General features: G+C 39.6%; 1 protein-coding gene across 3 annotated transcripts in view; it reads right to left on the bottom strand.

Moving 5' to 3' along the window:
• The window catches only part of LOC117330562 (plexin-B-like), a 129583-nt gene extending 102554 nt beyond the window's left edge, over positions 1–27029 (bottom strand). The window contains exon 1 of one of the 3 annotated variants that reach the window (XM_033888964.1): positions 26760–27029. The gene's annotated coding sequence lies outside the window, so the exon portion shown is untranslated. Of the gene's footprint in view, positions 1–1529; positions 1696–13452; positions 13536–26759 lie in introns of those variants that run through there. The other 2 variants (XM_033888962.1, XM_033888963.1) reach the window with 2 other exon arrangements.
• Positions 27030–27631: the final 602 nt, after the last annotated feature.

Raw genomic sequence — 27631 nt, 5'->3', positions numbered from 1 at the left:
TTGGTAATATTAGATTGTCTATCCATTATGCATGGTATGAACGGAGTTACAAATAGGCATATTTTTGATGAAAATCGCCCATATCCTATCAGTATCAAAATCAAAATTAGCTACGGAGGAGTTTTATTATTAAGCAGATCGCAAAAACCAAATGCCATACAAAATAACTTGGCATCATGGTAAAACATAGGGATAGCTAAGAGTACGACTTACCATGATAGCATGTGTATGTTTGTATTTATCCCGAAACAGAGATAATTAACAAGCAACACACATCCATGGAAGCTTGCATTATTAAACATGTCTGCGGACTTTTCCTATAAATTCTACATTGTATCTCGTTTTCATTTACCATCGGGACTAGAATATTTCGTTTTCATTTACCACAGGGACGGGACTTTCTGATCATGTGGCAGAGATCACATGCTATTGGTGACCAGCAAAGTTCAAAGCTTTCCGGTGATCAAGATCTAGATGAAAATATCGTAATTAACAGCACTGAGCAAAACGTTGGTGCTTGCAGTTTTTTGGGGGGTACGTGGTGAAAACAAAATAGCATTACCGTAATTAATAACCTGACGAGGAAGTGAAACATTAAAATGTGTAAAAGGAGCCATAGAATTCATGATGAAAGTAATCATCCCCACACACCAGCGTAAGGTTAATGAGACCACAGGGAGTACAGCACCAACTCACCTTGGCTCTTACTGACCCCAAACAACACACTTTCCTCCCACCATCCATCACACAGCATGTAGAGTTACAGTGAATTACTGCTACATGGTCTGGGAACAATACCCAACAAGTGGTCACTCAGGACTTGATCAGGACATGTGGTCACTCAGGACAACTGGTCCCTCAGGACAGGTGGTCACTGTGGAAAAGTGGCCACTCAAGGGAGATGCTATTTTAAGACTCGAATAGCAGGAAGTCTCACTACACAAGCAACTATTTGAGATCAAGAATTTCCAAACAACAGGTAAACTTCGGCCAGAAAAAAAATAAGAAAGTGATCTTTTTAGATGTATCTTATTCACCTCATAGAGTAGCTAGATGATAAACTTTTCACACCCAAACACAGGTTGTCATGCAAGACAGAATGTTCTAAAATACAGTAAGTTATCACCAGCACAGATATGGTCCCTCACACAGGTGACCTCTCAACTTGAGGCAGGTTGTCCCACAAGTCAGGTTCAAACCTTACTATACAACTACAGACTAACCAGGACAAGATCACACAGATGTGTTATCCCTATACCAGTAGTTCCTGGTGTCAAGCACCTTGACCCTTCTTCAGATGGGTACAGTGTATTGTATCAAAGCATCTGTAAGCTGGGATGTGTATGTATAAACTCATATATGTGAGAAATGTTTTATATGAAATGGACAAATGTTGAATTTAACACAACTTCTTCTTTCATTATTATGAAAATAAACATATTTGTAGAAGTACAACAAATAAAACTCTATCCTTACATAAAGAACAGTATCTGGATTACATGCACTGCAGCAATTTAAAGGAAACTTACCTAAAACATATGTACATCCCAAGGGTTGATATTGATTGAATCTATACACCAGCACAAGTGAAAGTATGGTCCCGAAATGGAGGTAAAACCATTTTCAACATCAGTGTTGTAACTTATGCCAATGCCAAAGCCTGACAGGTTATATAGAATTTCACAAACTTTAACTGTGAGAACATTCTTTAAACAAATTCCTGGTGAGAATTCTTTGTGAGTTTCCTGGGCCGATGGACACCCACCTCTCTGCCTGCTTCAGCACCTCACCTCTTTGTTTACGTAGAGATTCTCAGTAAAACAAGGACACATGTTCTCTACCATTCTATCAACAATCCCCTGCAGCCTGTATATATATACATACATAGACCCTGGGGTTTCCCCTCATTCCCCTCCCTAGGTAAGCACCACCTGGTGGCCATATCGTGCTTGTGTTTGCTTCTATCTTCATAGGGGGCCATGTGTGCCATTGGCATCTACAGGAGTAGCCATATGCCAAAAATATCTTTGTATTAAACATGTACCAGTCTCTTTGAAAACCTTCATTATTAAAAGTAGTCAATAAGACTACTACTGTAGCTGGCAGGCACCTTTGCTTTGTCATGCAAGGCCTAAGTAGTCCATAACAAACATTGATGTCTGAACCTGGCAGGCATGTCTGTGTTATCATTATTATAACAAAACATCTTTAGCAAACCCTGCATGATTCAGAAACCTGTATAAACCAGACAACTGTACATTATGGTAAAACTGATTTCAATGTAACTCTGAATAATATAGGCATCACTTTGTCCAACTGTATACATTTCTATGTTACCCTGTATAATCTGGACACCTGTATAAACCAGACAACTAGGTCCCATTCTATACATTTCTATGTAACCCTGTATAATCTGGACATCTGTATAAACCAGACAACTTGGTCCCACTGTATACATCTTTTCGTTACCTTGTATGATCTGGACACCTGTATAAACCAGACAACTAGGTCCCACTCTATACATTTTTGTGACCTGTATAATCTGGACACCTGTATAAACCTGACAACTAGACCCAAATTTACATTTTTATGCAGCCCTGTATAATCTGGACACCTGTATAAACCTGACAACTAGATCCAAATGTTCACATTTTTATGTAACCCTGTATAATCTGGACACCTGTATAAACCAGACTATCAACTAGGTTCTTATTCATAACTGTGTAACCCTGTATAAATTGGGTATCTGTATAAATGAGAACTTTAACTTTGTCTCATATATAACAATCGTGAAAAACACTCTGGTACAGCACGTTTGTTTTTGTTAAAACTCTCCTAGTCGCTATGATATGTTAAGCTTTGTCTAAGAACCAGAGTCTGACATGAGGAGAATCACACACAAATATTGTGAGTCTAGCTTTAATCAATAGAGAATCGATGAAATCACCATGTATCTGTAATCCCTACAGTCATAAGTAGTGGTAGAGTAAAGCTTATGTTTACTTCCTCCCAGATACTCTGATACTCTCCTATAGGGAGGGAGGCATGGCCAGTACTAATGTCAAGGTGACGTACATACTCTCCTATAGGGAGGGAGGCATGGCCAGTACTAATGTCAAGGTGACGTACACACTCTCCTATAGGGAGGAAGGCATGGCCAGTACTAATGTCAAGGTGACGTACACACTCTCCTATAGGGAGGAAGGCATGGCCAGTACTAATGTCAAGGTGACGTACATACTCTCCTATAGGGAGGAAGGCATGGCCAGTACTAATGTCAAGGTGACGTACATACTCTCCTATAGGGAGGAAGGCATGGCCAGTACTAATGTCAAGGTGACGTACATACTCTCCTATAGGGAGGAAGGCATGGCCAGTACTAATGTCAAGGTGACGTACATACTCTCCTATAGGGAGGAAGGCATGGCCAGTACTAATGTCAAGGTGATGTACATACTCTCCTATAGGGAGGAAGGCATGGCCAGTACTAATGTCAAGGTGATGTACATACTCTCCTATAGGGAGGAAGGCATGGCCAGTACTAATGTCAAGGTGATGTACATACTCTCCTATAGGGAGGAAGGCATGGCCAGTACTAATGTCAAGGTGACGTACATACTCTCCTATAGGGGGGGGGGGGGGGGGGGGGGGGGGGGGGAGGCATGGCCAGTACTAATGTCAAGGTGATATACACAGGCTGTATACCAAACAATTAGCCAGGTATAATGAAGATTTGAGAACAAAAACAGAAATATCCATTGTGGCAGTTCATACCTGTTGTGATTATTACTTCAAAGTCATAGTAACTCCCTGTGACCTAAGGGTCATGGTGACTGATCTGAAGGTCATGATGACTTTGTGTGATATCAGGACATGCATGGTTAATAACTTGAAGGTCATGGTGATTCATTGTGATCTCAAGGTCATGGATAGTTCTTGTGACCTCAAGGTCATGGTGTCTGACCTCAGGGTCATGTTTACCGATTTCCAGGTTATGGTGATGGAGGATTCAAGTCCATGTTGGTACATTACTGTTGAAGTATAAAGCTGGAAGGACTCCATTGTTTTCCCAATAAATAAAAACACTTCCCAACTAAATCATGAATCACCTTCGTCATAATCTGATTTTATAATATTACAAGTTGGCAATGCTGACATCTTTGATTGATATTTTTATACCAATAAAGTTTATGTGTAACCTCCTCCAACTCCACACTCAGTAAATATACAATAGCGGGAGATGCTATCTCACAGACAAAGCTGTCAAGGCAAAGGGCTATGAAACCATCATAAACTATGTCTGTAGACAGTTTTGAGGAAGCGATGACATGCCCGTGACCTTGGGAGTTATCAGCCCTTAGATAATGTCACAGCTGTAGGCCTTTAGTCGATGACCCAGAAAATGGTGATAGACACGCCCCATTAACTTTCACTTATCTTCCACTGTATGACCATTGTTTACAAACACTACATATTCCATAGCAAATTACAGAACAAATACAATAAACCACAGTCTTCCATACTCTTTTGTTATACAATAATATTTGTTTATCGTATTTTGGTTTTGCCATTAAATATTAACAATATATCTAATTACTCAATGGCAGAAATACAGTAAATTCTGTCAATAAGCCAATGCCTTCAAACATCACTCAATTTTTATCTGCATTATGTTGGGTTTTTTTTTTTTATGTAAAATTTCATCCTTATATAATGAGTTTTATTTTGCACTTTCAAATTTGACCTGAAAGATGACCACCCCATTATGGATAGCCATTAATGCATTTCTCTATAATGTAGTTAAATTCTCAAATAAATTCACTTTGTGAAACCATATATATCAGCTTTCCCAAAGATTTTAACAGATAGTTTCAAATTTGCTGGCTTTCAGACGCCTTACCAAAGTGGGTTGTTATCCTTATGCAAAGAGATTGTCAAAATAAATTAGAGCGAAAGTCAAAACATGCTTCTAGTACATCCAAAACTTTCATGAGCGGTTTGCGATATCACTGATACTCCCTTGCTGGGCCGTAATGTATTTTTTAGACTTATCACAAAGTTCCGATACAAAAAGGCCTTGAGCAATTCATTGGAAACATGTAATGCTGGTTACTATTAGCAGACAAGCATCCATGGGGATACAAGTGATCTGCAAGATTTCTTGAATTAAACATGAAGAAGATACAAAGAATGGGGACAGAATACATACATGTATCAGCCTTCAGAGGTCATATCAGTGCCACTGGGGAAATCCCAATAGCGCAGTAGTGCAAATCAATAGTCGCATATAGCCTTAATACAAATTTTCATTCCAAAAGAACAAAATGTTGGAGAGAAATTTTTTTTATGCTCTGGTCTCAACCATACATTGACTGATGCTGGTGTTCTTCTAACTTCAGTACTGCATCAATAATTGAACTTAAACGTTTTCACGTGTAATTGGAATCCCAATGATAACTCTGAATGTTGGTGCAACACACTGTTGGGCAAGCTATTGGCTACTATAATGTGGCGCCTGAAATGTCCTAATTCAATTGTACAAATAGCAGACGGACCATTCATCAGCACTTTTACGACTCTTAAGACAATGTATTCTCTTTCCTCTGATTAGGACAGTTTAGTTAGCCTAAAGGGGTGGCTTTTTAAAGTCCAGGAGAGGAAGGGGGAGGAGGGGGCTTATGGATGATATGGTGGTAGGGGACTAACAGATAGCAAATTAGACCTGCCATCAGTCTTCTATAAACACATGGACAGACAGACAGACAATTTCCTGTCTAATGAATGTTACACTATCTAAGAGCATTGAAGTGGTCATAATTCTGAATCATTCTGGTTCTGATGGAAGCACCATTTCTACAGGTCACAAACTCGATTCCGTTAGAAGATACAATTCAATTTTAACATTCAACATGCAATGTTTCTCTCTCGAAAATTCCCCAATTGCACGGAGATAAATGATTGTCTCATAGGCTAATTCAGACCTAACAAGCACCGATAATGCCTCCAGACCAGGAAGCATTATCCATCAGTACGGGATGATTCAGGCAAAGCTCCGAGTAGCCTATAATTTGTTGTCTGTAACAGTCAATTTAAACTCAAATACATACATATATACAAATAACTGTACAGATATATAATTTTTGGGATAATCTTGTTTTTGGGGTAAATCTTATTTTGGGATAGTCTTGTTTTTGGGATAATCTTGTTTTTGGGGTAAATCTTAATATTTTTGGGATAATCTTGTCTTTGGGGTAAATCTTATTTTTGGGGAAATCTAAATCACAAGAGTCAGTGGAAATTCAGTGCTCACATTGATTATATCCATTTACATGTATGGTCAATATAGATATCAGTTTTAATTAATAGCTTGGTGTCATGTTCCAAACTAAAGGAGATCATATATCCTGACTTCCTCAACTAAAGCCATTGAAAAAAATGAGAAATTAATATCTGAAGAAAACCAAATCATTAATATAAATTGTGTAGTGTTCATGATTACACTATCTTCACTTGAGTTGAGATTTTAGAGGTTGCTGTTAACTAGTAATGGGCTGTGCTAGCTGTCTTTATTTTTGTTCACCTTAACCCATATTTTTTGTGCTAACAGGTCGACACAAATTATGACCAAATCTTTTATTACTTTGTTTTTGATGATCGTTACAAATAAATCGTGTTTGCTGTAAAGAATGATTGACAAGGAATCAAGTTTCCTCCCGATAAACCCTTATATGGCTGTCATTCAGTAGATTTAAAATGCTTTCCTATCAGATTCAAATCCGCAACATGATTCCTGCATCATATTGAAATTGGGAGATTGCTGTCGTGTTCGACTGACATGTGAACGTGGGCTTGGAGAACTCGGATAAAAGTGAGATTGAAGGAAATGCTGACGTAATCTTAATTATGTTGATTTCGGCAGCTGGGCTAGAAAAGACTTATAGAGAATGCGATTTCCGTTCTATTGTTTCATATGTCATCTTTGAGCCGATCCACCATTTTTCATTTCCTATTTTGCCTTCGATCATTGTGTAAGACCTGGAACTGATCGATGTCGCTTATCCTGTTAAATCTGGTGTTTATAGTTAACACTCTGAGGTGCACTCTTCTGCCAACGAACAAAACGTACTGATAACCCTGATCTTCAATGTCGCGTGTATGTTCATGATGAATTGTTAAAACTCCAATCACATTTGCATTCAGACAAAAACAGAACAGTTTATTTTACCATTTTAATATCAATTCAAGTCATATTCCATTGTGATAGCAAACTATTAAATATGACGTTGAATTAAAATGTTGTTTTCCAAGCGTAACGATGCACGACATGTTGCCTGACTCAATAACATTGATGAGTTCCGCAATATTTACCGCTAATCTCCAATGATATACATTTCTGCTCTGTAATTATTTTGAAGCCGACTAAAAAGTGCCTAGGGACTTGTAGCAAAAGGTAGCCAGCCACCATTAGGCCTGCTTTATGTATTTTATCAGCTTAGGTCCCATTTCATTTATTGAACAAACACCAAAGTCTGTCTGCGATTTACGGCAGTTAATGATAACTTGAATATAGCCATTCATTACACACTTAAAGCTACAGTATGCAATACTTTTTATATTGCAATTTCCTGCACTAAAGCATTATCAATGGCACCTTTTCAGACCCGCTTATCTCCCTTTTAATGGCAATGCTTATCTCGAAGGGAAAAAAATATTTGTCTGGATATTTTTTAGGGTAAAACATTTCATATAGGACTAGTATTGTCTTATCTGTTTTATAAACTGCAGGTGTTATCCTTGTTCGGTGGATTTATAAAACATTTAAATGAAAAATGTATATCGTAAAAATTATTTGATTGTTCACTTAACAAAATACAGCTGTTTAATAATTTATTATCTTTTTGATGACTTCATTAATCACAATGGACCAGTAGTATTTAACCATGACAATAAACTATTATATAATGATTGGTAGTATAGGTAGGGGGATATGGTAGAGGGGGATAGGATATAGCAGGTAGGGGGATATGGTAGAGGGGGATAGGATATAGCAGGTAGGGGGATATGGTAGAGGGGGATAGGATATAGCAGGTAGGGGGATATGGTAGAGGGGGATAGGACATAGCAGGTAGGGGGATATGGTAGAGGGGGATAGGATATAGCAGGTAGGGGGATATGGTAGAGGGGGATAGGACATAGCAGGTAGGGGGATATGGTAGAGAGGGATAGGATATAGCAGGTAGGGGGATATGGTAGAGGGGGATAGGATATAGCAGGTAGGGGGATATGGTAGAGGGGGATAGGACATAGCAGGTAGGGGGATATGGTAGAGGGGGATAAGACATAGCAGGTAGGGGGATATGGCAGAGGGGGATAGGATATAGCAGGTAGGGGGATATGGTAGAGGGGGATAGGATATAGCAGGTAGGGGGATATGGTAGAGGGGGATAGGACATAGCAGGTAGGGGGATATGGTAGAGGGGGATAGGACATAGCAGGTAGGGGGATATGGTAGAGGGGGATAGGATATAGCAGGATATGTATAGAAGGAGGGCAGGTAGGGGGATATGTATATGTACACTTGTATTATGACAGGGGGGAGGTAGGTGGATATGTATATGTACACTTGTATCATGACGGGGGGGGGGGGGGGGGGGGGGGGGATATGTATATGTACACTTGTATCATGAGAGGGGCAGGTAGGGGGATGTACACTTGTATTATTGGTATTTTTGAGGCAGACATGCAATTCTAGACAGATTTTATTCATTACAATTCTAAATTATTAATGTTTTTGTATAATATCCAAGTAATGAGAGATGGCTCAAGTGATATGGTGATTTGTTTCACTGTAGGATTGATTCCCTCCAACTGTCATCACTTCTATACAGCTGACGGTCCAGGGTTTGTATTACTCTGGGATATTGGAGACTTTCTAGACCCGCTCATTTACATGCACATATTCATAATAGTATAACATACTGTGAATCAATGGAAAAGGTTTTCCCCTAGGAAGAATTCCTACAAGAGGATGAAAGACACCATAAAATATGAAATATGATATAATAATCACTGACTACCGGGGGACCATTTCCATAATTTAGCAGGCGTTTCGGCTGCTTCCGAGGCTGATGGATCTATCCACACTTCCATTGTTATCCCTCTCTATACCAATCTCAGAACTCTCTAAACAAATATTTTATGTTTAGGTGGAGAGTAATTGGAGTAAGAGGTGAGAAGAGACCAGGATTGGACCAATAGGGGCCTTATTGAGGGGTCCTGAAGGGTACCATGTAAATTTAGAGGTGAGAGGAGACCAGGATTGGACTAATAGGGGCCTTAGTGAGGGGTCCCGAAGGGTTACATGTAAATTTAGAGGTGAGAGGAGACCAGGATTGGACTAATAGGGGCCTTAGTGAGGGGACCTGAAGGGTACCATGTAAATTTAGAGGTGAGAGGAGACCAGGATTAGACTAATAGGGGCCTTCGTGAGGGGTCCTGAAGGGTGCCATGTAAATTTAGGGGTGAGAGGAGACCAGGATTGGACTAATAGGGGCCTTAGTGAGGGGTTCTGAAGGGTGCCATGTAAATTTAGATGTGAGAGGAGACCAGGATTGGACTAATAGGGGCCTTAGTGAGGGGTCCTAAAGGGTTACATGTAAATAGACTAATAGGGGCCTTAGTGAGGGGACCTGAAGGGTACCATGTAAATTTAGAGGTGAGAGGAGACCAGGATTGGACTAATAGGGGCCTTAGTGAGGGGTCCCGAAGGGTTACATGTAAATTTAGAGGTGAGAGGAGACCAGGATTGGACTAATAGGGGCCTTAGTGAGGGGTCCTAAAGGGTTACATGTAAATAGACTAATAGGGGCCTTAGTGAGGGGACCTGAAGGGTACCATGTAAATTTAGAGGTGAGAGGAGACCAAGATTGGACTAATAGGGGCCTTAGTGAGGGGACCTGAAGGGTACCATGTAAATTTAGAGGTGAGAGGAGACCAAGATTGGACTAATAGGGGCCTTAGTGAGGGGTCCTGAAGGGTACCATGTAAATTTAGAGGTGAGAGGAGACCAAGATTGGACTAATAGGGGCCTTAGTGAGGGGTCCTGAAGGGTACCATGTAAATTTAGAGGCGAGAGGAGACCAAGATTGGACTAATAGGGGCCTTAGTGAGGGGACCTGAAGTGTTACATGTAAATAGACTAATAGGGGCCTTAGTGAGGGGACCTGAAGGGTACCATGTAAATTTAGAGGTGAGAGGAGACCAAGATTGGACTAATAGGGGCCTTAGTGAGGGGACCTGAAGGGTACCATGTAAATTTAGAGGTGAGAGGAGACCAGGATTGGACTAATAGGGGCCTTAGTGAGGGGTCCTGAAGGGTTACATGTAAATAGACTAATAGGGGCCTTAGTGAGGGGACCTGAAGGGTACCATGTAAATTTAGAGGTGAGAGGAGACCAAGATTGGACTAATAGGGGCCTTAGTGAGGGGACCTGAAGGGTACCATGTAAATTTAGAGGTGAGAGGAGACCAAGATTGGACTAATAGGGGCCTTAGTGAGGGGACCTGAAGGGTACCATGTAAATTTAGAGGTGAGAGGAGACCAGGATTGGACTAATAGGGGCCTTAGTGAGGGGTCCTGAAGGGTACCATGTAAATTTAGAGGCGAGAGGAGACCAAGATTGGACTAATAGGGGCCTTAGTGAGGGGACCTGAAGGGTTACATGTAAATAGACTAATAGGGGCCTTAGTGAGGGGACCTGAAGGGTACCATGTAAATAGACTAATAGGGGCCTTAGTGAGGGGACCTAAAGGGTTACATGTAAATAGACTAATAGGGGCCTTAGTGAGGGGACCTGAAGGGTTACATGTAAATAGACTAATAGGGGCCTTAGTAAGGGGACCTGAAGGGTTACATGTAAATAGACTAATAGGGGCCTTAGTGAGGGGACCTGAAGGGTTACATGTAAATAGACTAATAGGGGCCTTAGTGAGGGGACCTGAAAGGTTACATGTAAATAGACTAATAGGGGCCTTAGTGAGGGGACCTGAAGGGTACCATGTAAATAGACTAATAGGGGCCTTAGTGAGGGGACCTGAAGGGTACCATGTAAATAGACTAATAGGGGCCTTAGTGAGGGGACCTGAAGGGTTACATGTAAATAGACTAATAGGGGCCTTAGTGAGGGGACCTGAAGGGTTACATGTAAATAGACTAATAGGGGCCTTAGTGAGGGGACCTGAAGGGTTACATGTAAATAGACTAATAGGGGCCTTAGTGAGGGGACCTGAAGGGTTACATGTAAATAGACCAATAGGGGCCTTAGTGAGGGGACCTGAAGGGTTACATGTAAATAGACTAATAGGGGCCTTAGTGAGGGGACCTGAAGGGTACCATGTAAATAGACTAATAGGGGCCTTAGTGAGGGGACCTGAAGGGTACCATGTAAATAGACTAATAGGGGCCTTAGTGAGGGGACCTGAAGGGTTACATGTAAATAGACTAATAGGGGCCTTAGTGAGGGGACCTGAAGGGTTACATGTTAATAGACTAATAGGGGCCTTAGTGAGGGGACCTGAAGGGTTACATGTAAATAGACTAATAGGGGCCTTAGTGAGGGGACCTGAAGGGTTACATGTAAATAGACTAATAGGGGCCTTAGTGAGGGGACCTGAAGGGTTACATGTAAATAGACTAATAGGGGCCTTAGTGAGGGGACCTGAAGGGTAACATGTAAATAGACTAATAGGGGCCTTAGTGAGGGGACCTGAAGGGTTACATGTAAATAGACTAATAGGGGCCTTAGTGAGGGGACCTGAAGGGTTACATGTAAATAGACTAATAGGGGCCTTAGTGAGGGGACCTGAAGGGTACCATGTAAATAGACTAATAGGGGCCTTAGTGAGGGGACCTGTAAAGGATAAATGGACAACTCAGGATTTCATATATCAGTCTTCAGTACATATCATTGTCAGCTTTATCTCAGTGATCCTGGTTTTGCCAGTGTATATGCCGCTTTGTCAGTGTGTCTGTAGCTTTGTCAGTGTATCTGTAGCTTTGTCAGTGTATCTGTAGCTTTGTCAGTGTGTCTGTAGCTTTGTCAGTGTATCTATAGCTTTGTCAGTGTATCTGTAGCTTTGTCAGTGTATCTATAGCTTTGTCAGTGTCTTTAACATTGTCTGTGTGTTTCTAGCTTTGTCAGTTTGTGTAGTTTTGTCAAGGTATCTGCAGCTTTTAATTAGTTTTTGTGTAGTTTTGTCAGTATGTCTGTAGCTTTGTCAGTGTGTCTGTAACTTCGTGAACGTCTGTAGCTGTGTCAGTTTACCCACAGCTTTGTCATATAGTTTGTCTGTAGCTTTGTCAATGTGTGGACATTGTCAGTGTGTGTGTAGCTTTGTCAGTGTGTGTGTAGCTTTGTCAGTGTGTGTGTAGCTTTGTCAGTATGTATAGCTTTGTCAATGTGTGTACATTGTCAGTGTGTCTGTAGCTTTGTCAGTGTGTGAGTAGCTTTGGCAGTGTGTATAGCTTTGTCAGTGTGTCTGAAGCTTTGTCAGTGTGTCTGAAGATTTGTCAGTATGTATAGCTTTGTCAGTATGTCTGTAGCTTTGTCAGTATGTATAGCTTTGTCAGTGTGTGTACATTGTCAGTGTGTATAGCTTTGTCAGTATGTAAAGCTTTGTCAGTGTGTGTTACAGTTTTGTCAGTGTGTCTGTAGCTTTGTCAGTGTGTGTTACAGTTTTGTCAGTGTTTCTGTAGCTTTGTCAGTGTGTGTAGCTTTGTCAGTGTGTGTTACAGTTTTGTCAGTGTGTGTGTAGCTTTGTCAAATTGTAACCTTTTCAGTATATATGTAGCTTTGTCAGTGTGTCTGTTGCTTTGTCAGTGTGTTTGTAGCTTTGTCAGTGTGTGTTACAGTTTTGTCAGTGTGTGTGTGTAGCTTTGTCAAACTGTAACCTTTTCAGTATATGTGTAGCTTTGTCAGTATATCTGTAGCTTTGTCAGTGTGTATAGCTTTGTCAGATTTTCTCTAACCTTTTCTGTATCTTTTAGTATAGACTAAGCTTTGTCAGTTTGTCTATTAGTGATTTTAAACGGTAAATATAGTGTATTGGTACCTTCCTAAGGTGAATAATAAAACCAAATTATTAAAACTAAAATCAGTAACATCAAAATGTGTCAGGTCCAACTGCAACAAACATTTTAAGCAGATAAATAAATAACAGGCATCATATCCCCCCCCCACCTCCTTTTTTTTTTACAACCACGTGCTTCAGTTATTTAACTTATCATTCGTATCTTCTTCAGTGCTATTTTTTTTTTTATGATAAATGTGAAATTTCCCATGCCAAACAGGTATTTCTCACTATTTTATAAAAATACACATCTCCCTTAAGTGCAGCAGGTTTTTTATGTAATATTTCTCAAGAAGAATTGATAAAAAAAATAGGTCTACTTACATCAGGAGTTCATCCTAAGACAATCTTATCCTTTCAACAAGTGAGTGGTGTTATAAACCTTACAGTGCGGAGATCCCTGCTATGTATATTTACAATCTATACTGTAAAACCAACCACGGCCCTGGCTTCCTTTTCAAAATGACTCACCAGTAAAGTCTGTTTATAAACCTCTATAACCCTGTACATACATATACCCGTGCACTGTGTTAGCATAATATGCTCATTGTTAGTCCTAATCAAGGGCATGATTCTCTCCCAACAGATGTAGAAAACGCATGAAATTAAATTAAATGCTTTAACTACACGCAGCTGCATAGGGCAATTAATTGCGAGAGAATGACAATACAAGTTCATCAACTTGACTAAATATATATCACTTCAAAATAAAAATGTGTTAAAAAGTAATTACGACAATCTGTATGGACTTTTTGTTTTAGTTGTGTCTTTACAGAAGCCATCCCGATTTATTTATACTGAACAACGTGCCCCTCTGCTGCCAATTAAACCAGGTATCTACCGTATGCAGCCTTGTTTAATATCAGCAATGTTTTATGTTCAGTTAATTGAAGATCCATCAAGTTCGCGTAATATTTGTAAATCAAAGCAGTTCCAGAGAGGTTTTGTTCGTGTTCATTTGCACAGAAATTAAACCCAATAGTGAATCTAACACACATCAACTCATCCTAGATTGATGTGTTATTTTTTGTTTTCACACAATAAGTAAATTGCTAAAATTTACTTCTTTCAATCCTAATCTTCCTGTTAAATAATCAAGAACTTACAAATAAATCATGAATTTAAACATCTAGAAAAGCAACTCTTGGATTACAGCGTTGAAGACCTAGTTTAAAAGGAAGCAGGTACAATTTGTGTTGAAGAGGATTTTCAAGATCGCTTTTGAAACATTCTTATAAAAATATGAAAATAAATGAAAAAAAAAACAAAACAAACTATACAAGAATCAATACTGCAATCATTACTAGGAAGAGAGGAGACAGATTTGCCAGTGTGATATTTTTAACATTGTCCAGTGTGAAGGCACATAGGCTAAAGTAATACAGACAAATCTCTCAAGATAGCAGGCCGATAAATTTTCTCTGTCACACGCCCAAAGTAGGGCTCATGTGCTCTGTTTCAGCAGTCTTCCAATGAAATAAGAAGCCACTTTGCCCCAGACAACCAACTATTAGACCGATAACCTTTCCATGTTTTCTTATTGTTGGGTATATATTCTTCTTACAAGTCTGTCTGACGAAGGTCATAATTTTATAATAGGTAATATTGTACGTGCAGAAAGCATGTTTGGGGCGTTTCTGTTACTAGATGTTGTACATATAATGCTAGTCGTACTGACAAAGCTTTCTGCTTGTCCTATCGAACTAGATGGAAGAGAGGGGTGGGCCAATTATACTATTTATCAATATTGTCAATTGGGTTTTCAAGGATCATTAAACAAAATAGTCAGGTGCTTTGATTTATGTGTTATGAGAACCGTGCTGCAGCTACTTTATGACAATTCTGAGATAGGAGAAAATAGTTCCATAGCTGTAGTTAGCCTACTTTAAAGATCAAGCAGCTCCCGTTTCAAATGAAGTTCGGGAAGCTTACATATGATGTGGGTAATGCATACACATTATCATGATTTGGTACACTGTCAAAACACTTACAAACAATCTGATATTATTCCCTGAAATAGCATTTCATTCATAAAATTAAGTAGAAAATATGCTAGACATGTACGTTACTTACTCATTCAGTACAATGATCTATCTCCCCATCTCTGTCCTATTGTAGGAGAATTACACCAATGTATACCAGCTGTCAGGTACGTAATTAATGATGACAAATAACTGTCACCTTATTACAAATAACATGTACATATACAAATTTCACGACCTGTAAATTGTACATCTGCTAATTAGTTTTCCCCACAACCTGTAACACTTCTAATTACATATACTAATTAATGTTATAGTCTTTCCCCACACTTCTCTATACACCTACTGGTGTACCATTGCAGCCTGTACTAATTAGCTATTTTCACAACCTGTAAGCTGTGCATCTACTAAACTGTAACACCTACAATGCATATATATAATTACTAGTGTATTTCAGAACCTGTAACTTTCTCACCTTCTAACCAGTATTTCCCCACACCCTGTAACCTTTACACCATCTAACCAGTATTTCCCCACACCCTGTAACCTTTACACCTTCTACCCACTATTTCCCCACACCCTGTAACCTTTACACCTTCTAACCAGTATTTCCCCACACCCTGTAACCTTTACACCTACAAACTAGTATTTCCCACACCCTGTAACCTTTACAACTTCTAACCAGTATTTCCCCACACCCTGTAACCTTTACACCATCTAACCAGTATTTTCTCACACCCTGTAACCTTTACACCTTCTAACCAATAATTCCCCACACCCTGTAACCTTTACACCTTCTAGCCAGTATTTCCCCACCCCCTGTAACATTTACATCATCAAACCAGTATTTTCCCACACCCTGTAACCTTTACACCTTCTAACAAGTATTTCCCCACACCCTGTAACCTTTACACCTTCTAACCAGTATTTCCCCACACCCTGTAACCTTTACCCCCTCTAATCAGTATATCCCCACACCCTGTAACCTTTACACCCTCTAACCAGTATATCCCCACACCCTGTAACCTTTACATCATCAAACCAGTATTTCCCCACACCCTGTAACCTTTACACCTTCTAACCAGTATTTCCCCACACCCTGTAACCTTTACACCTTCTAACCAGTATTTCCCCACACCCTGTAACCTTAACACCTTCTAACCAGTATATCCCCACACCCTGTAACCATAACACCTTCTAACCAGTATTTCCCCACACCCTATAACCTTTACCCCCTCTAACCAGTATTTCCCCACACCCTGTAACCTTTACACCTTCTAACCAGTATTTCCCCACCCCCTGTAACCTTTACACCTTCTAACCAGTATTTCCCCACACCCTGTAACCTTTACACCTTCTAACCAGTATTTCCCCACACCCTGTAACCTTTACACCTTCTAACCAGTATATCCCCACACCCTGTAACCATAACACCTTCTAACCAGTATTTCCCCACACCCTGTAACCTTTACACCTTCTAACCAGTATTTCCCCACCCCCTGTAACCTTTACACCATCTAACCAGTATTTCCCCACACCCTGTAACCTTTACACCCTCTAACCAGTATTTCCCCACACCCTGTAACCTTTACACCTTCTAACCAGTCTTTCCCCACACCCTGTAACCTTTTCACCTCCTAATCAGTATTTTCCCACACCCTGTAACCTTTACACCTATTTATCGGTGTTTCATCTACCATGTAATCTTTATTAACTGGACCAAGCTGAATGCCGTTGGCCACTAAAATAACATAAATTGTTTGAGCATCTGTCTAGAGTTTGAAGGACCGTGGTTCGAGTCTTGGTCTGGTCATTGCATTTTTCCTGTCCAATTACTCTACTTGTCAGTATTTCCCCACCACCACAACCTGTAACATGGACACCTAGTAATCAGTATTTCCCCACCACCACAACCTGTAACATGGACACCTAGTAATCAGTATTTCCCCACCACAACCTGTAACATGGACACCTAGTAATCAGTGTTTCCCCACCACCACAACCTGTAACATGGACACCTACTAATCAGTATTTCCCCACCACCACAACCTGTAACATGGACACCTAGTAATCAGTATTTCCCCACCACAACCTGTAACATGGACACCTAGTAATCAGTATTTCCCCACACCTTGTAACCTTTACACATACTAATTAATGTTTCATCAAAACCTGTAACTGCAACACTAGCCTACACAATAATCTGTCACAGATAGGATATCCGAGATACCAAGTCCCTGTCTGGCGGACTATCTGCTGGTGGGGCTAACACTGATTGCCAATATCATATACAGCATGTACTCCTGTCTGGAATGGACAGCATCCAATGTGTGTGAGTTTGTCTATACCAGGACCCAATAAATAATCAGCCTCTCTACAGATTACCAATACCCCTTAATAACCTATCCATTCTCATTTCTCTCACAAGCTATCCCTGCGGGTTCGCCGCTGACAGTTACAGGTTTTCGCTATGTGTTTTGTCTGCCTCATTTTTAAATCAGATTTTTCAATATTCTGCATGTATGTAATGGTAGTAATCTCTGGGGGTTTTCCCTGAAGATTCTCTCTAGCTTGTCGTTCCTATCTTAGTTCTCCATAACTTTGAAAAATGATTACAGCGGTATACTAATAACCTATCAGAACTAATTCTCCTGAAATTCTCGATGTACATTGGGAGATAGGCGAATATTTGGCTGCAGACATGCCTGGGTATCTCATGCCTAATTTTAAAAGTTTAAGATTTCTGCAGGCACAGGTGCACGAGACTACTGATAAGTAGGTGATAATGGTGATAAAACTGTTTACCCCACAGCACATGCTTCTCACAACAAGCACAATCAGTTTTGACAGACCAGTTTCCATTTTATTCCACTTGTCCTCATGCCTCGGTCCATACACGAAACATTTCCTGTATTTATGCTTTTACCTCGCACAGGAAATCCTCATCCAGATCAAGGGTTGAGAAAAGTAAACACCTACAGTTATGATGTAAGAGGCAACTAATGTGGGAGCCTCTACAGAATGAGGAAGTTTTTGTCCTCTACCAGAAGACATTAAACTGACGAGAACAAACCTGCTGTACAAAATGTGTAAATGCTGTAATAGTTTTTGTTTAAAAGACCTTACTTGGCCAAGACATGACGTTCTAACAACAAAGATGGTAAAAGAAGAAAAATAAATTTTGATTTAATTTTTTATTAATATATTACTTTTTAACAATCTATTCAACATATTTCCTGAATAAAAAAACCAAGCTAATTTGTATAATTTATATCCCCTGCTTTACCCCCTTTCGTGAGGTGGTAATCTGATGATATTTGTTGCCGTTATTGCACGGACACATCCAAAAATCACATTTTTCGTTAATCAAGGCGCCAAAACTCAGCCAAATCACGCCTGCGAAAAGTGGCAATCGAACTTGCCCGAGCCATTTAGGCATTTAATGTTGTTACCAAGTTTCAAGAAAATCGGTGAAAGTGGGGAGATAAAAATACATGCATCATCCTAAAAACTATCTCTTCATTATTTTTTTAAAGTGACCTTGTGTGCAATTTTGTACAGTTGAGAATCATCTTTCTGCATATTTAAAATGTGCTGATAACAGAACAATGTCTATTTTCAGTGAGATTTATGTATAGACCTTGTGTGTGAAGGCTTATCATGTTAACAGGTACTTAAGTATTCGTGAACACAAATCGACAGGTAAAGTGTGACCAACGAGACACAAATCTACAGGTAAATCGTAAACAGATGTTGGTACAGTGATCTGCGGCTCTTTAAACATCTGTTACGATATGTCATCTATCTGGATCAAGTCAAGATCTGAAAATGTTTTCAAACTATGACAGGTAATCTGACCCAGGGGATTTAACTCTGCCTGTGTTCACTTGAGACTTAACCAGATATCAGTGACCCAGGTAATGTTTCCCCGGGTTGTCGCCAGATGTGTATCAGAGCGGTGCTAAGCATTTTGTCTTCCTATAGGAGAGCTATTTGTAACAGTAGAAGATGATAATGATATATAGATGATGATAATGATACGGTTTGGTCTCTGTATTAATGGTATATTAAGTCTGTCCTGGTCAATGGTCTGCCTCTCCATGCCACACTGATCTGACACCATCGTAGACAACAGTCTAGGTATAGGGACCGACCAATCCTCCGCCTCCAGTCACACTAATCAACATGATCTAATTTTGTAATCAGATTCTGTCACGATCATTTGGAGATAACGATAACTACAGTGAACCTTGTATAAAACACGACTGTTATTCTATCTGAATTAGCTGGACTTTTGAATCACACAGCTTTAATTTACACTAAATTGTTTAAAATGAGACCTATATACCACGGTCTAAAAAAAAGCATATAGTGGGACCTAGTTGTCTGGTTTATACAGGTGTCCAGATTATACAGGGTTACATAGAAAAGTATACAGTGGGACCTAGTTCTCTGGTTTATACAGGTGTCCAGATTATACAGGATTACATAGAAATGTATACAGTGGACCTAGTTGTCTGGTCTATACAGGTGTCCAGATTATACAGGGTTACATAGAAAAGTATACAGTGGGACCTAGTTCTCTGGTTTATACAGGTGTCCAGATTATACAGGGTTACATAGAAATGTATACAGTGGGACCAAGTTGTCTGGTTTATACAGGTGTCCAGATTATACAGGGTTACATAGAATCTATACAGTGGACCTAGTTGTCTGGTTTATACAGGTGTCAAGATTATATATGGTAACATAGAAATGTATACAGTGGGACCTAGTTGTCTGGTTTATACAGGTGTCCAGATTATACAGGGTTACATAGAAATATATACAGTGGGACCTAGTTGTCTGGTTTATACAGGTGTCCAGATTATACAGGGTTACATAGAAATGTATACAGTGGGACCTAGTTGTCTGGTTTATACAAGTGTCCACATTATATATTACAGGGTTACATAGAAATGTATACAGTTGGACCTACACAAATAAATGTAGTTGTCTGGTTTATACAAGTGTCCAGATTATACAGGGTTACATAGAAATGTATACAGTTGGACCTAGTTGTCTGGTGTTTTTTATTACCCATCTTGAGTTCACTTTCAGCTGGTTTTCCCTGTGTTCAAATGATGATAGCTTTGTGTCAGTATAGGTGCAGATAGAATTTCAACTAGTATGTAAAATGGCCGTAAAAGTCAACATACCCTACAAATCAGTTCCTCTACACAGTATCTTACTAATGTAGTAGGAATGTCCCATTGGACATTTGTAATTACTGGTTATGGGCACACTTTGTTTAAAATACCCCAGCTTCTTTAAATAAGTTAATCCCTTGGACAGAATCTTACATCTGACCCCAGGTCTCGTTTATTATACACAATACAAACATGTGATTGGGGGTCCCTAAAACGTTTGGATTGTATAGTCTGTCTTTGATCAGTCATCTAAGATCATTAAATACTATGATATGATAAGATATAGACTGTTTTCTATTTTTATTCAGCAGCAATAAAAAATGGTGGTACTTATAAATGAGCTACAGCTCAAGGACACTTTCCTCATGTTAAGTTTCCATGACAATGATTTTTTTTGAAGTAATTATCTAACCTTAATGATAATCTGAAGATTTTGTTTTTACTGAATGGGCACTCTGTTTCACACTTACTCCAGCACAGAGCGTTTACCATTGACTAGAACGGTTTTACCACCACTACAAACGGTTCTTATCCGTGGAAAACGCCCTTGGCTGGAATTTATTGTGGCCACTCTCTGGTCACTTCAGCCTTCCCTGATCGATATAGGACTAATTTCATTATCATTAGACATCCCCATTATATTTAATTCAGTATTGCTCCGATTCCTCGACTATTGATGACCAAGAGCTGAAGCACAAAGCTTGCTAAGTGAGGAATTTGTCTTCTGGAGAGGTACATTAATTGAATTTTTTTTCCAAATTTGTCAAGTTCCGAGTTTATGTTCTAAAGAGGTCGATAATTTACCATTCCAAATTTTTTAATTCAGAATTGTAATGAAACGAAAATATGAAATTAGACTGCAATGAAAATAATGCGAAAAAACATTATTTTTCACCGTACAACCTGTTATCTGTGTCATATTACATCATTCCATAAATTGATTGATGTCCATACATTCAAATACATGTAAACAACCTGGACATAATAATGTTATACTGTATTTATCCAGCAATAAGCCCATGAGTTGGGATTTAATGCAGATCAGTCACTGCCCTGCCCCCTCTCCCTGTTTTAATTCAAAGCTGATGTGCTGGCCCCCAGGGATTCAGGTTTGATAGAATTATCACTTCAAATTCAAATACACTGTAGTCTCCAATGGGTCTGCCATATAAACATATAATATAAACATTGGTCTCCTAAAATGTATGACATATTAGATACACAGACCCTGAAAATTTTCTACAGAATGTTTTTTTTTAATATTAGGGCAGAAGTTTCCATACTGTTCTCAAAGGGCAAATCAGTGTGAAGTTAAAGAACAACAGAAGTAGCTGTTATGCATACGGTATGTGGAATTCCTAAAATAAATAAATTGGAGAGATTTAGCAGCTGTATAGTAGTAAATTTGTACTAGTCTCTATTAAAGGGACTATAAATATATTGACATCCAAGATATTATAACTAAATGGTTAGAAGTATCAGGCCCTGTCAGGATCTCACCCCAGCAGGTCTGATAAGTATCCCTATGTGGTCCCTATTTAGGGGTCAACTTGACCATGTCAGACCAGCAATGACCATTTCCCACTATGGTCACTTCACAGTATAAACAGGGGATGGGATGTAAATCCCTAGGTGGTTATCTGTAGATGTGTAGGGATCAGAAACACATCCTCACTGTATACAGTCCTGTAGGAGGAACACAGGCGCTATATCAACATAAAGTCATCCCTGGGGTCAGACAGGGTCAAGGTCAGAGGTCAAGTCACTCCCCCCATATCTAGCTGCAGGTAAAGCATATATTGTCTTTTACAAGGAAATGACACATGTTTATATTTCCTATAAATATATGAGTTTTATGAACTGAATTTCAAGACTGTATAATCTGAGTATACTAAATATTTTGGTACTCATGTCTGACTTGACTGACTCTTTCTTTAATATCGTTATTGGTGATTCTCCAGGATAATAAAACCCTCTCTAATACAAATATAAAAGAAAAGGTGTTTTATATCATTTTAACCGAAACCACAAGTAAATGCCAGCAATTCTGTGTCTAAAAGCCACCAGCTAAGGCCATGAATCAATGTCAGGTTGTAAGTAAACACTACCATTTTTTACATGTAATTTAAAAACTAAAAGTTTATATAAATTGATGAGACCATTCATGACCAAATGACATGGGGGATCGTATTTCTAGGACCTGCTAGTCTTTCCTGTATTTTATACAGGAGAAATCAGCACCACACTGTGTTTGAGAACCTGACATTTGGTGTAAATTAGACGTCTTGTTGTGTGCCATCTATCACTGGAGCCAATGTTAAGTGGACCACAGGGGTGAGCTTGGTCTCCCCTACCTTACTTCCACAGGATACTCACTGTGTGTGTTACCACAGATATATATCATCTCAAGACAAAAACAAAGCATCACAATTAGTCACAGGTAACGCTTCATCAAGTCACAGGTATCACCTTCATCATGTCACAGGTATCACCTTCATCAAGTCACAGGTAACACCTTCACCAAGTCACAGGTATCACCTTCATCAAGTCACAGGTAACACCTTCATCAAGTCACAGGTATCAGCTTCATCAAGTCACAGGTAACACCTTCATCAAGTCACAGGTAACACCTTCATCATGTCATAGGTAAGGCCTTCATCAAGTCACAGGTATCACCTTCATCATGTCACATGTAACACCTTCATCAAGTCACAGGTAACACCTTCATCAAGTCACAGGTAATGCCTTCACCAAGTCACAGGTAACACCTTCATCAAGTCACAGGTAACACCTTCATCAAGTCATAGGTAACACCTTCATCAAGTCACAGGTAACACCGTCATCAAGTCACAGGTAACACCTTCATCAAGTCACAGGTAACACCTTCTTCAAGTCACAGGTATCACCTTCATCAAAGCACAGGTAACACCTTCATCAAGTCACAGGTATCACCTTTATCAAGTCACAGGTAACACCTTCATCAAGTCACAGGTAACACCTTCATCAAGTCACAGGTAACACCTTCATCAAGTCACAGGTAACACCTTCATCAAGTCACAGGTATCACCTTCATCATGTCACAGGTAACACCTTCACCAAGTCACAGGTATCACCTTCATCAAGTCACAGGTAACACCTTCATCAAGTCACAGGTATCAGCTTCATCAAGTCACAGGTAACACCTTCATCATGTCATAGGTAACGCCTTCATCAAGTCACAGGTATCACCTTCATCATGTCACATGTAACACCTTCATCAAGTCACAGGTAACACCTTCATCAAGTCACAGGTAATGCCTTCACCAAGTCACAGGTAACACCTTCATCAAGTCACAGGTAACACCTTCATCAAGTCATAGGTAACACCTTCATCAAGTCACAGGTAACACCGTCATCAAGTCACAGGTATCACCTTCATCATGTCACAGGTATCACCTTCATCAAGTCACAGGTAACACCTTCACCAAGTCACAGGTATCACCTTCATCAAGTCACAGGTAACACCTTCATCAAGTCACAGGTATCAGCTTCATCAAGTCACAGGTAACACCTTCATCAAGTCACAGGTAACACCTTCATCATGTCATAGGTAACGCCTTCATCAAGTCACAGGTATCACCTTCATCATGTCACATGTAACACCTTCATCAAGTCACAGGTAACACCTTCATCAAGTCACAGGTAATGCCTTCACCAAGTCACAGGTAACACCTTCATCAAGTCACAGGTAACACCTTCATCAAGTCATAGGTAACACCTTCATCAAGTCACAGGTAACACCGTCATCAAGTCACAGGTAACACCTTCATCAAGTCACAGGTAACACCTTCTTCAAGTCACAGGTATCACCTTCATCAAAGCACAGGTAACACCTTCATCAAGTCACAGGTATCACCTTTATCAAGTCACAGGTAACACCTTCATCAAGTCACAGGTAACACCTTCATCAAGTCACAGGTAACACCTTCATCAAGTCACAGGTATCACCTTCATCATGTCACAGGTAACACCTTCACCAAGTCACAGGTATCACCTTCATCAAGTCACAGGTAACACCTTCATCAAGTCACAGGTATCAGCTTCATCAAGTCACAGGTAACACCTTCATCATGTCATAGGTAACGCCTTCATCAAGTCACAGGTATCACCTTCATCATGTCACATGTAACACCTTCATCAAGTCACAGGTAACACCTTCATCAAGTCACAGGTAATGCCTTCACCAAGTCACAGGTAACACCTTCATCAAGTCACAGGTAACACATTCATCAAGTCATAGGTAACACCTTCATCAAGTCACAGGTAACACCGTCATCAAGTCACAGGTAACACCTTCATCAAGTCACAGGTAACACCTTCTTCAAGTCACAGGTATCACCTTCATCAAAGCACAGGTAACACCTTCATCAAGTCACAGGTATCACCTTTATCAAGTCACAGGTAACACCTTCATCAAGTCACAGGTAACACCTTCATCAAGTCACAGGTAACACCTTCATCAAGTCATAGGTAACACCTTCATCAAGTCACAGGTAACACCGTCATCAAGTCACAGGTAACACCTTCATCAAGTCACAGGTAACACCTTCTTCAAGTCACAGGTATCACCTTCATCAAAGCACAGGTAACACCTTCATCAAGTCACAGGTATCACCTTTATCAAGTCACAGGTAACACCTTCATCAAGTCACAGGTAACACCTTCATCAAGTCACAGGTAACACCTTCATCAAGTCACAGATATCAACTTCATCAAGTCACAGGTAACACCTTCATCAAGCCACAGGTATCACCTTCATCAAGTCACAGGTAACACCTTCATCAAGTCACAGGTAACACCTTCATCAAGTCATAGGTAACACCTTCATCAAGTCACAGGTAACACCTTCATCAAGTCACAGGTAACGCCTTCATCAAGTCACAAGTAACACCTTCATCAATTCTCAGGTAAGACATTCATTAAATCACAAGTAACACATTCATAAAGTCACAGTTGACGCCTTCATCAAGTCACATATAACACAATCATAAAGTCACAGTTGACGCCTTCACCAAGTCACATATAACACATTCATGAAGTCACAGGTATCACCTTCATCAAATCACAGGTAACACCTTCATCAAGTCACAGGTATCACCTTCATCAAGTCACAGGTAACACCTTCATCAAGTCACAGGTATCACCTTCATCAAGTCACAGGTAACACCTTCATCAAGTTACAGGTAACATCTTCATCAAGTCCCAGGTAACACCTTCATCAAGTCCCAGGTAACACCTTCATCAATTCACAGGTAACACCTTCACCAAGTCACAGGTATCACCTTCATCAAGTCACAGGTAACACCTTCATCAAGTCACAGGTATCACCTTCATCAAGTCACAGGTAACACCTTCATCAATTCACAGGTAACACCTTCATCAAGTCACAGGTAACACCTTCATCAAGTCACAGGTAACACCTTCATCAAGTCACAGGTAACACCTTCATCAAGTCACAAGTAACACCTTCATCAAGTCACAGGTAACACCTTCATCAAGTCACAGGTAACACCTTCATTAAACAAATTGTTACTCCAACCAACTGAACTACCTGGCCAACAGTATATTATATTATATGTATATGTATGTTTATTTTATATTTTAGATTTGAAAATGTAAATGAGTACACAATGCAGGCAAAATTTTGCTGCCAAGTATTTTTTTTTTGTCTCTGATTTATCTGAAACAACTTTCCAACTCACTTTGAAAATGAGAAACAAAATTCTACGCACATTACCTAATTTACATTAAAGTAGACGATTATTGATGTGTATATATACAAAACTCGTCCAATTCTGACAGATATATTAGAAATACAAGTCTGCTGCCAGATACCATTGATTTCTATGGAAACCTAGCTCAAAATTCATACTTTTGGTGACCTTTACCGAAGATCAGAGGTCAACAAACCCCTATCACTAGACTGTCTGTATAACAGATCTGGGGTCTGAATCTAATCACATGAAGCAGGTCATTATAGACTAATGAAGTGTATTGGCAACAATGTCATATATTCTGGGACTAACAATGCTGAGACAAAAGGATATTATCATTTTGTTGTTGATTTTAACAATCAGGAAGTTATGGATCTCAAGACCAATATCTACAACAAAAGGGGCGAGATAATGTGAGGATATCATTGTACAGGCCTTCGGACTCTAGTGTTTCGTCAGATCTGCTGTACAAGTGCTAAAGCAGAAACTAAACATTCATCATTTTTTGTCCTTTTGTCTAAAATAAATACATGGAATTTCTAAAAATTGTTGTTTTTCTATATTTTGTAGTTTTTTTGGATGGGCTTGGGGGGGGGGGGGGGGTGGGGGTGTTATAGTGGGAGTTTAATGTTATATCAAGATTTGACATTCAAATACAGCCTAAGGAAATAAAATCAATTTACACTTAAAAATAAGCGATCACTTACCTTGGATGCAATGCTATTGGGTTTCTGTCAATGCTGATGATGACACAAGTATATTGAATTTTAAAATCCAAGTCAAATCACAGTATGTATATATATATATATCAATGTCTTCCTGCTACTTCTCTCAAAATGTCAAAACACAGTAAATCACTAGCAGGCTTTTTCTGACAATCACAGAAACTTGGTTCAAGAACTGTCCCCGTACTTGGGTAGCCTGTGTAACTGGAGAGTTTCAGAGGGCGTACTTGGTTCACACACAACCATGTGGAGCTGTCAGTCGGCTCACTGTGTCAGAGGAAGTAATATCCTATAGGCTGAAGAGGGCACTCCGACAAATCCCTGTAAAAGAACAAAGCAAATGCACTGAATTCAGCATCAAATACTACAATAATATCGACCATTTATATAATCCATAAGCTTAGGAATTAACTCCAGCCTTTCCCTCTAACAGTCTCTGTGACCTTCCGAGTGAAGTTTTCATCAACAACTCAAGCATGGTATTGCCAGTAAATCTACGCGGCTAATTTGATTCCGAACCACATGTACTGACTGAAATCAGATGATAATCTAGCTCCAATACTCTAACAGTGATTCTTTTCGTCTTGTTCTCTTTTCCCTGCCGTCTTGATCAAATTGTAATCAATAAAGCGTTTGTAATTGGCCTTTGGGTTGTTCAGCCATTTGGTGAGAAACTGTTTCAGTGGTATTGGTACATTGGTACGTGAATCTGATTGACAAAGAATCCAGCACCTTTGATTGGCTGAAAAATCCAATGTAAGGCAATATATCTATACCAAATCTTTTGCATCACCTCCAGAGCAAAGGGGAACAGAAATTTAAAAAGCGGCCAGCAGACAGTTTAGAAGACAATA

This window comes from Pecten maximus, chromosome 7 (assembly GCF_902652985.1).
Source record: "Pecten maximus chromosome 7, xPecMax1.1, whole genome shotgun sequence".
Lineage (NCBI taxonomy): Eukaryota > Metazoa > Mollusca > Bivalvia > Pectinida > Pectinidae > Pecten > Pecten maximus.
This window is presented reverse-complemented; position numbering and strand designations above follow the sequence as displayed.